Raw genomic sequence first — 11,300 nt, forward strand, 5'->3', positions numbered from 1 at the left:
CATACTTAGGCAGTCATTTTTCCCTCTCTCATTTGTGGGTAGTTATTTTCTGTTTAGTATCTGTTTACCTGACAGAACTGTTCGCTCTCGTTTTGTTACTTTGTTCAAGTGTTTTTGATATTAAATAAAATCATGAACACTTACCACACTGCGCTTTGGTCCACTATTCCTTACGATGACGAGCGTTACACTAAGGCATTGTGTGGTTAAGCTCTACCAAATTTTCAGACATACTATTGGGCTGCAAATTTCAGAGCCCTTTTGTACTGGCTGCAGACTGATCCTACTGGCCCTAGACTGCTCCAGATGGAGTCTGAATCGAGTAAACCTGCTGCACTTTCTTCTGTGTTGTGCTCGTCTCTCCCAGTGTCCCTAGGCAAAAGGTGTGTCAACCAAATTGTAAAGCAGTCTCTTAAAATGTGGAATCAGTTCTGTTTAGCGTTTAGCCCCCGAGGCTTTTCTCTATCAGGCCCAATCAATCAGAACATTTTATTTCCTCCATCTTTAAATGATGGGGCTTTTAGCTCAATTATTCTTTGATGATACATTTGCCTCTTTTGCTCAGCTACAGGAAAAGTTCAACCTCCCCCAATCCCACTTTTTCCGCTATCTCCAGACTTGGAACTTTGTCAGAGCTAACACACCTGAATTTCCCCATAGGCCTGCGAATACAGCTATGGAGAGCATCTTTGAGCTAAACAAGCAATTTATACACAATCATTCATGACTTACAGAACCCTTCTTTGGTGCCTTTAAAGACTCGATGGGAAAAGGATTTAGGGGAGGAACTTGGGGAAGACACCTGGGAATCTGTGCTGCGCAGGGTGCATTCGTCCTCTTTTAGCACTAGACAAGGCCTCATTCAATTCAAGGTGGTTCACCGTATCCACTGGTCCGGGGCCAAACTTGGAAGAATATTCTCTGATTTTGATCCTACCTGTGTCCGATGTAAAACGGAACAAGCCACATTGTATCATATGTTTTGGGGCTGTCATAAACTGTCAGGTTTCTGGGCATTAATATTTAAATGTTTCTCTGATATATATGACACTGTTATAGATCCATCTCCCCTTACAGCCCGTTTTGGAGTACTGCCCATAGGTACCCCCTGTCAAGAATCCAGTTGGACACTGTTGCTTATACAACTCTTTTAGCTAGGCGGCTAATACTACAGAACTGGAAGCTGGCAGCTCCAACATCTTATAAATATTGGGTGAGAGATGTGTTGTGCTCTCTGAAACTAGAAAAAATGTAATTCAATACACGTGGGAATCCCAAACTGTTTTATGAGGCTTGGGCTCCATTCCGGTCTTACTTTAAACAGTCCATCCTCTAGTAGCATTCATATTAAAACAAAAATACGTCTGTATTTGACTCCCCTGTGACTTAAGGGTTGGATGTCTTTGTGTTTTTTTTTGGGGGGTGGAACATTAAGGTTGATGATGTGCCTATTGATTCATATTGAATGTGACTTACGGATGCCTTGTTCATCTTGCCCTGTCAGAGTCTAAAATGTGAGCTTGTTTTGCCCTGTTTTATATTTTGTTCTCGCTTATATGAAATAATATATACTGTATATATACATATATATATATTTTTTTTAAAGCATTGTAAACTTTATTTTTGGTCCAGTGGATGGTCGGTCTGTGGCCATGACTGTCTGTGAGTGGTTGCATTTCTCCACCCCTATCCCTTGTCTGTTTACAGGAACAATGGTGAGGAGTCCACTCTGTCCCTGTACTACAGATTGCCCTTTAACCTTTGTAGACTTCTGCCCGGTGTGTTTAACTTGTCTAAAGTACAGTATCTTTAAATCTATTTTTTATTTTTTATTTTTTCTAGTTGATTATATTATTTATTGTTTTGTGTTGTCTTGTGTGTAAAACTGAATAAACAGAGTAAAATTATTTTTTAAGTTAATTTGTCTAATTTCTTTCCTTAATGTGTTTGAGCCAATCAGTTGTGTTGTGACAAGGTAGGTGTACAGAAGATAGCCCTATTTGGTAAAAGACCAAGTCCATATTATGGCATGAACAGCTCAAATTACTTGCACATTAATATATATATATATATTCTGCACATCTACCATTCCAGTGTTTAATTGCTATATTGGAAATACTTCATCACCATGGCCTATTTATTGCCTTACCTCCCTTATCCTACCTCATTTGCACACACGGTATATAGACTTTCTACTGTATTATTGACTGTATGTTTGTTTATTCCATGTGTAACTCTGTGTTGTTGTATGTGTCGAACTGCTTTGCTTTATCTTGGCCAGGTCGCAGTTGCAAATGAGAACTTGTTCTCAACTAGCCTACCTGGTTAAATAAAGGTGAAATAAAATAAATAAATAAAAATCAAAAAATAAGCAAAGAGAAACAACAATCCGTCATTACTTTAAGACATGGTCAGTCAATGCGAAAAAATATTAACTTTTAAAGTTTCATCAAGTGCAGTCGCAAAAACCAAGCGCTGTGATGAAACTGGCTTTCATGAGTACCGCCACAGGAAATGAAGACCCACAGTTACCTCTGTTGCAGAGAAAAAGTTAGAGTTACCAGCCTCAGAAATTGCAGCCCAAATAAATGCTTCAGAGTTCAAGTAACAGACACATCAACATCAACTGTTCAGAAGAGACTGCGTGAATCAGGCCTTCATGGTTGAATTGATACAAAGATACCACTACTAAAAGGACACAAGAAACACGAGCAATGGACATTAGACCGGTGGAAATCTGCCCTTTGGTCCGATGAGTACAAGTTCCAACCGCTGTGTCTTTGTGAGACGCAGAGTAGGTGAACAAATGATCTCCACATGGGTGGTTCCCACCATGAAGCATGGAAGAGGAGGTGTGATGGTGCTTTGCTGGTGACACTGTTAGTGATTTATTTACAATTCAAGGCACACAACCAATATGGCTACCACAGCATTCTGCAGCAATACGCCATCCCATCTGGTTTGTGCTTAATGGGACTATCATTTCTTTTTCAACAGTACAATGACCCAACACACCTCCAGGCTGTGTAAGGGCTATTTGACCAAGAAGGAGAGTGATGGAGTGCTGCATCAGATGACTTGGCCTCCACAATCATCCGACCTCAACCCAAATGAGATGGTTTGGGATGAGTTGGACTGTAGAGTGAAGAAAAAGCAGCCAACGAGAGCTCAGCATATGTGGGAACTCCTTCAAGACTGTTGGAAAAGCATTCCAGATGAAGCTGGTTGAGAGAATGCCAAGAGTGTTCAAAGCTGTCATCAAGGCAAAGGATGGCTACTTTGAACAATATAAAATATATTTTCATTTGTTTAACACTTTTTTGGTTACTACATGAATCCATGTGTTATTTCATAGTTTTGTCTTCACTATTATTCTACAATGTAGGAAATAGTAAAAATATAGAAGAACCCTTGAATGAGTAGGTGTCTAAACTTTTGACTGATACTGTATAACTAGGAATAAAGTGACAAGTCAACAGGACAGATAAAATAGTAGCAGCAGCGTATGCGATGAGTTAAAAATGTTAGTGCCAAAAGGGTCAATACAGATAGTCCGGGTAGAGGTTTGGGTTTATTACTGCTAGTTAGTACACTGTTGTAATTCGACATGAGTTAGCTAGTACCACCATATCTGCATCCAATATTTATTTTTGCCTTAAACATTGGTTGCACCTCTGAGGCTAATGTGACTGTTAAGTCTAAATTACAAAGTTATAGTGTCATGGAAATACTAAGACAATGCTATAGATAGACTTTAGACTGCCATACTGTGTTCGATCTTGTATAGCCATCTTGTCTCAAGAGGACCACAATGGAAATAAGTCCCAGACTTTATTGTGTGTTATCCTCGATGATTTTATTCATGTGCATGTATGGCTTTTAAGTTTTATGTGTACTTGTTTTTTTAAATGGTCGAATTAATAAACTAAACCAAATTAGATGCAGTATATCTGGCAACAATCAAAAGGTTTTCCTACTAATTATTTGCCCTATTTTGAAATGTTATCATGTTTCCAAGCCAAACCCGAATTGTATTGTAACCCTCTCTCCACTGGGATTCTCTGCCTCTAACCCTATTACAGGGGCTGAGTCACTGGCTTACTGGTGCTCTTTCATGCCGTCCCTAGGAGGGGTGCGTCACTTGAGTGGGTTGAGTTACTGACGTGATCTTCCTGTCTGGGTTGGCGCCCCCCCCCCCTTGGTTTGTGCTGTGGTGGAGATCTTTGTGGGCTATACTCGGCCTTGTCTCAGGATTGTAAGTTGGTGGTTGAAGATATCCCTCTAGTGGTGCGGGGGCTGTGCTTTGGCAAAGTATGTGGGGTTATATCCTTCCTGTTTGGCCCTGTCCGGGGGTATCATCGGATGGGGCCACAGTGTCTCCTGACCCCTCCTGTCTCAGCCTCCAGTATTTATGCTGCCGTAGTTTATGTGTCGGGGGTCTAGGGTCAGTTGGTTATATCTGGAGTACTTCTCCTGTCTTATCCAGTGTCCTGTGTGAATTTAAGTATGCTCTCTCTAATTCTCTCCTTCTCTCTTTCTTTCTCTCTCTCGGAGAACCTGAGCCCTAGGACCATACGTCAGGACTACCAGGCATGATGACTCCTTGCTGTCCCCAGTCCACCTGGCCTTGCTGCTGTTCCAGTTTCAACTGTTCTGCCTGCGGTTATAGAACCCCTACCTGTCCCAGACCTGCTGCTTTCAACTCTTAATGATCGGCTATGAAAAGCCAACTGACATTTATTCCTGATCATCATTTGACCATGCTTGTCATTTACGAACATTTTGAAAATCTTGGCTCTCTCTAATTCTCTCCTTCTCTCTTTCTTTCTCTCTCTCGGAGGACCTGAGCCCTAGGACCATACGTCAGGACTACCGGGCATGATGACTCCTTGCTGTCCCCAGTCCACCTGGCCTTGCTGCTATTCCAGTTTCAACTGTTCTGCCTGCGGTTATGGAACCCCTACCTGTCCCAGACCTGCTGTTTTCAACTCTTAATGATCGGCTATGAAAAGCCAACTGACATTTATTCCTGATTATTATTTGACCATGCTTGTCACTTATGAACATTTTGAACATCTTGGCCATGTTCTGTTATAATCTCCACCCGGCACAGCCAGAAGAGGACTGGCCACCCCTCTTAGCCTGGTTCCTCTCTAGGTTTCTTCCTAGGTTTTGGCCTTTCTAGGGAGTTTTTCCTAGCCACCGTGCTTCTACACCTGCATTGCTTGCTGTTTGGGGTTTTAGGCTGGGTTTCTGTACAGCACTTTGAGATATTAGCTGATGTACGAAGGGCTATATAAAATAAACTTGATTTGATTTGATATTGAGGAAGGCTAATGTTATCTAGCTATCTGCATCACATGACCAAAGGTATGTAGACACCTGCTCATCGAACATATCATTCCAAAATCATGGGCTTTATTAATATGGAATTGGTCCCTCCTTTGCTGCTATAACAGCCTCCCCTTTTCTGGGAAGGCTTTCTACTAGATGTTGGAACATTGCTGCAGGGACTTGCTTCCATTCAGCCACACGAGCATTAGTGATGTTGGGCACTGATTTTGGGCGATTAGGCCTGGCTCATAGTCTGCGTTCCAATTCATCCCAAAGGTGTTCGATGGGGTTGAAGTCAGGGCTCTGTGCAGGCCTGTCAAGTTCTTCCACACCAATCTCGACAAACCATTTCTGTACGGACCTCGCTTTGTGCACTGGGGCATTGTCATGGTTAAACAGGAAAGGGCCTTTCCAAACTGTTTCCACAAAGTTGGAAGCATAGAATCGTCTAGAATGTCATATGGTGTAGTGTTAAGATTTCCCTTCACTGGAACAAGGGGCCAAGCCCGAACCATGAAAAACAGCCCCAGACCATTATTCCTCCTCCACCATACTTTACAGTTGGCACTATGCAGTCGGGCAGGTAGCGTTCTCCTGGCATCCACCAAATCCAAATTTGTTCATGGGACTGCCAGATGGTGAAGCGTGATTAATCACTCCAAAGAACCCTTTTCCACTGCTCCAGAGTCCAATTGCAACAAGCTTTAAAGCACTCCTGCCGACACTTGGCATTTCACATGGTGATCTTACACGGAACCCAAACCGGCTGCGCGCATGTGCTATCGTGCATAAAATTATTTTGTCCCCCTACACCAAACGCGATCACGACACGCAGGTTAAAATATCAAAACAAACTCTGAACCAATGACGTTAATTTGGGGACAGGTCGAAAAACATTAAACATGAATGGCAATTTAGCTAGTTAGCCTGCACTTGCTAGCTAATTTGTCCTATTTAGCCAACTTGCTGTTGCTAGCTAATTTGTCATAGGATATAAACATTGAGTTGTTATTTTACCTGAACTGCACAAGGTCCTCTACTCCGACAAATTAATCCACACATAACACGGCCAACCGAATCGTTTTTAGTCATCTCTCCTCCTTCCAGGCTTTTTCATCTTTGAACTTATATGGTGATCGCATCTAAAATTTCATAGTATTACCACGATTACCGGCAAAACAGTTAGTCTTTCAATCACCCACGTGGGTATAACCAATGAGGAGATGGCATGTGGTTACCTGCTTCTATAACCCAATGAGGAGATGGGAGAGGCAGGACTTTCAGTGCGATCTGCGTCAGAAATAGGAATGACTTCTATTTTAGCCCTTGATAACACAGATGCTCGTTGGCGCGCACGGGCAGTGTGGGTGCAATAATTTAATAACATGGATTTCTAAATTTATTTTGCGACGCTCACGCAAGCGACGTGTCTGGTCTGGTCAGCATGTTAGGCTTGTGCGCGGCTGCTCGGCCATGGAAACCCATTTTATGAAGCTCCCGACAAACAGTTATTGTGCTGACGTTGCTTCCAGAGGCAGTTTCGCGGTAAGGTCTACCTACACCTGTTGTGTTCGGTGCATGTGACAAATACAATTTTGATTTGATGACTCACTCTGGCTGCATTGGATCTTTTTTCCACTAATAGGTATTTTGACCAATCAGAATAGCTCTGAAAAATATCTAATTGATCCCCAATTTTTTTTAATTTTTATAAAATGTTTAAAAAATGTATCATCTTTGTAAATTAGATCATAAATAGGACTGGTGGAGTTGTCACACAGGCAGCTAACAAAACTAAATGGAAATGTCTGCTTAACCCAAAATTACAACCAACTAATTGCATTACCGCAAAAATGGAAGAGGCAAGTGTAAGGGGAAAAAAGTAAGGAACTTGTCTGTCGGCCCTGCATTAAAGACCAAAATTAGTTAAAGAAAATTGTGATAAATAAAAAAAATACACCAGTTAATTTTAAAGACCAAAAAATTGACAGCTGTGCCATATAGATTGAAAAATTGTTGGGAAGAGATTTTTGATGTACTGATTCTATGGCGCATGGTTTATGAACTGATACACAAAACGACGCAAGATTCAAAACTTGTTTTGTTCAATTTAAATTACACAAAATTAATTATATTATTATTTATTTCTTATTTAATATTTAAAACATACAACATTCTTGCAGTGAAGCCGCTGAACATCTACATCACATTAGTCATCTAACAGACTCCCATCCAGAGCGACAGAAGCAACCAGGGTCAACGCCCTGCTCAATGGTATGTCGACAGAGCTCCCACAAGGTCAAAAACAGGAACACGAACCAGCGATCCATCAGCCACCGGCCCTTCGAGACCCCCCCCGAGAAAATATAATAAAAAATACAAAAATCCACCCCCCCCCAATAACCAAGAAAATGAACAAAAGAGAAAACAACAATGCAAAAAACAAAAGACATTAAGGACAACAAAAATCAGAACAGCAAGGCAAACTACATATGTTTGAGTGCATGTACGGCGCTATTTACATGTGTGTCCGTGTATGTGCACGTGTGCATTTGAATGAGCGTGTGTGTGTATATGCATGTGTACAAACACATGCATTACATAAGCCTCAGGCAAACCGGCATTAGCTGTAAAAACACTTATTTTGACTATATTTTTTTATCTTTGACCGTCATTCTATCCCCACCCAGCAACTCCACTCCCACTTGTCTCCAATTCCACATCCCAACCCTCAGCTTCCCTCAGCCCATCCCACCTATCTCTGCTGGCCACCCTCATCGGAGTTCTACGCACCATATATCTTTCAACTATGCTGTGATGTTTAACATACAATTTCAATCTATCGAATCGAATAGAATCCACAGAATGCGAGTTGAAGATAAATACTTTTACTATGAGTATTAGTATATTAGTAATTGACTGACCCGGTCTCTCCAGATCTCCCAACAGTACTATTTCTAAGGTCAATTTCAGATCATTGTTATGCATTTTCAGCCATTCCATGTACCTGAGACCAGAAACAGGCTACCTGAGGGCAATACCAAAATAAATGGTCTATTGATTCTGTATCCTCACAACAACATCTGCGAGCTTCCATGATTCTATGCCCCAAATATTCAACATTTTGTTGGTGGCAAGAATTCTACATAATAATTTTAGCTGAAAAGCACAAAGTCTTGAATCTTGCATCGTTTTATATATCAACTCATACACCCTGTACCATGGAATCGGTGCATCAAAAATCTCTTCCCAACTATTTTGCAATGTCTGGCACAGCTGTCAACATCCTGGTCCTCAAATGAAACGGGTATACTTTCCTATTTATGCTATTTTTATTCCTCCGCCAGTTTTGATTCTTTATATTGGGCAGACAGACCAGTTCCCTAACTCCTCCTGCTACCACCTGCCTCCTCCATTTTTGGGGTAATGCTGTAATCAATTGGTTGTACTCTTGGATTGAGCAGACCTTCCCGTACAATTCTGATAACTCCATAAAAGACAAAACTCTGCCATTCCAATTTACAATATAATTTAAGAACAAAATACCCTTTTCAAACATCTTTCACATAAATACAGGTATTTTATCAACCAGCACATTTGAGCTCAGCCATAATATTTGTTGTAAAATTTGTCCTATCTTTTCAAGGGGATGAAATTTAAATTGTAGCCAGCTCTGCAATGCTTGTTTGAAAAAGATAGATACTTTGAAAAAAGTATAATTTTCAATTAATCAAAAATGAGACATAGCATTTGAGATACCCACAAAGGCAAAAAGGCAATTTTTAAACAATGGATGAGCTTTTCTTAGTAATCTACTTGAGAACCATTTAAGGTTCAAGTGAAGCTTTTAGAGAGAGGTTTAGTGCTTTTTTATTTAATAATCTCAACCCGCCCAATTCATATTCATTATATAGATAGGCAAGCTTAAATTTGTCTTGTGTAGCGTCCCAGGTAAAGCAAAATATTTTTTGCACATATAATATGAAAAACGAATCATCAGGAGTAGGCTGAACCATAAATAAGTAGGTAAACTGAGATATGACTAAGGAGTTATTCAGGGCAATTGTCCCATTAATAGACAGGTATTTACCTCTCCATTGTTGCAGAATCTTGTCTATTTTTACAAGTTTTCTATTGAAATTCATTGTGGAAAGCTCAATATATTTTGTGATTATGAATACCAAGTATGTCTACTTCACCGTCAGCCCATTGTATAGGTAAACTGCAGGGTAATGTAAAAGTATAATTTTTAAAATATACAATACGTAATATTGTACACTTATCATAATTAGGTTTTAGTCCAAAGAGTCCAGAAAAGTTATCTAGATCTTCAATGAGACATTGCAGGGATCTAGCTTGCGGACTCAATATTAACTTGAGTCATCGGCATACATGGACACCTTTGTTTTTATTAAGCCTTGGATTTCTATCCTCTAATGTTGTTATTGGATCTGATTTTAATAGCTAGCATTTCGATGGCCATAACGAATAGATATGGTGACAGTGGACACCCTCCTCTTGACAATTCAAAACTCTCTGAGAACTAGCCGCTATTTACTATTTCACACCTGGGGTTGCTATTCATTACCTTTACCCATTTTATAAGAGAATCACACACACACACACACAAAAAAAAAACTCTAAATCCATTATAAATACCAGGCCTGGCTTAGATGTTTCATGATATTCTATTATTTCTAGTAGTTATCCAAAATTCATGCAACCAATAGAATGTTATATATATGTTGGGGATACAACCTTCCCAGTGCTGCAGATTTTGCTGCGAAGAGACAGTCATAGATCATTTATTTTGGTACTGTCCATATGTAGCTTGTTTTTGGTCACAGGTCCAGGAATGGCTGAAGAATTGCAACATTTTCCTGGAGCTAACGCTGCAGATATCAATACTTGGTGAATTAAAAATTCATAGTCAATCAATAATATAATAAAACTTTTAGCAAAAATGTTTATCTTTAAATTTACAATCTGTAGAAACTATGAGAATAGAAAGGTTCAGAACTTTTGTGAAGCATCATAGCACAGTTGAAAAATATATAGCAAAAATAAATGCAATATGAGGTTCAAATTCTAAAAGATATATGTGCCATAACAACAGAGGCTACTCTGGTTATGTGAACATGTCAAGAACTATACGAATTGCAGGACTCATTGCCTGTGAAACATGATTGTATTATGGTCACCACACTATTTGTTTTCATATAGGCTACTCACCCGTCCTATCCATTTGATTCTCTTCTTGCAAATTGCCCACTGGGACAATTGAGTTCTATACTCTCTTGCTGAGACTGTAGAAAATGTTTTGTGACTTATTTGTGCGTGTACTTTGTGTTTCTTATTTGGACTGTGTGAGGGACATGAGGTTGTCCTGTCCCACTGGCTTGACTAGAAGTCCTCATTAGAAGCAGCAGATGTTCCAAGTCTGGACCTGCACACATCGAAGTAGAGCTACACTCATCTGGATGGCTCACTTCTGCCTGTACAGACAACACCACCATCTCCTCCACAACTAGGTAGAATAATGAAACATTTCACACAGATAATTTACCACATTTTGGAGTAATAACTTACCACAGAATGGTCAGAATTGGTCCGTGTATATTCTGACACACAGCTGCCACCAAATGTTGTTTTGGCCTACAAATAGCGAAACCAGCAGATGTATTTAGTGTAGGTAAGCATCAATATTGAACAGACTGTATACACCATCTATGATGGATATTTGTGATGAGGTGAACACAATTAAAAATGGACATTCCGGGAGAAAAGTGCATTGTGGGATGCAAGGACTGGTAGGAGTATTGTCTCAACGGGGTTCTCGTCTGTTGCGGTTGGCACTACTCTGTAGGCTGAACACACACACAAGATGACAGATACACTTCTTCCACTGATGAGAACCGTCCCTTTCTATGCATTTATTCATTGGATCCTTGTCAGATCCCCATAAC

This window comes from Salvelinus fontinalis, chromosome 1, assembly GCF_029448725.1.
Source record: "Salvelinus fontinalis isolate EN_2023a chromosome 1, ASM2944872v1, whole genome shotgun sequence".
NCBI classification, from domain to species: Eukaryota; Metazoa; Chordata; class Actinopteri; order Salmoniformes; family Salmonidae; genus Salvelinus; species Salvelinus fontinalis.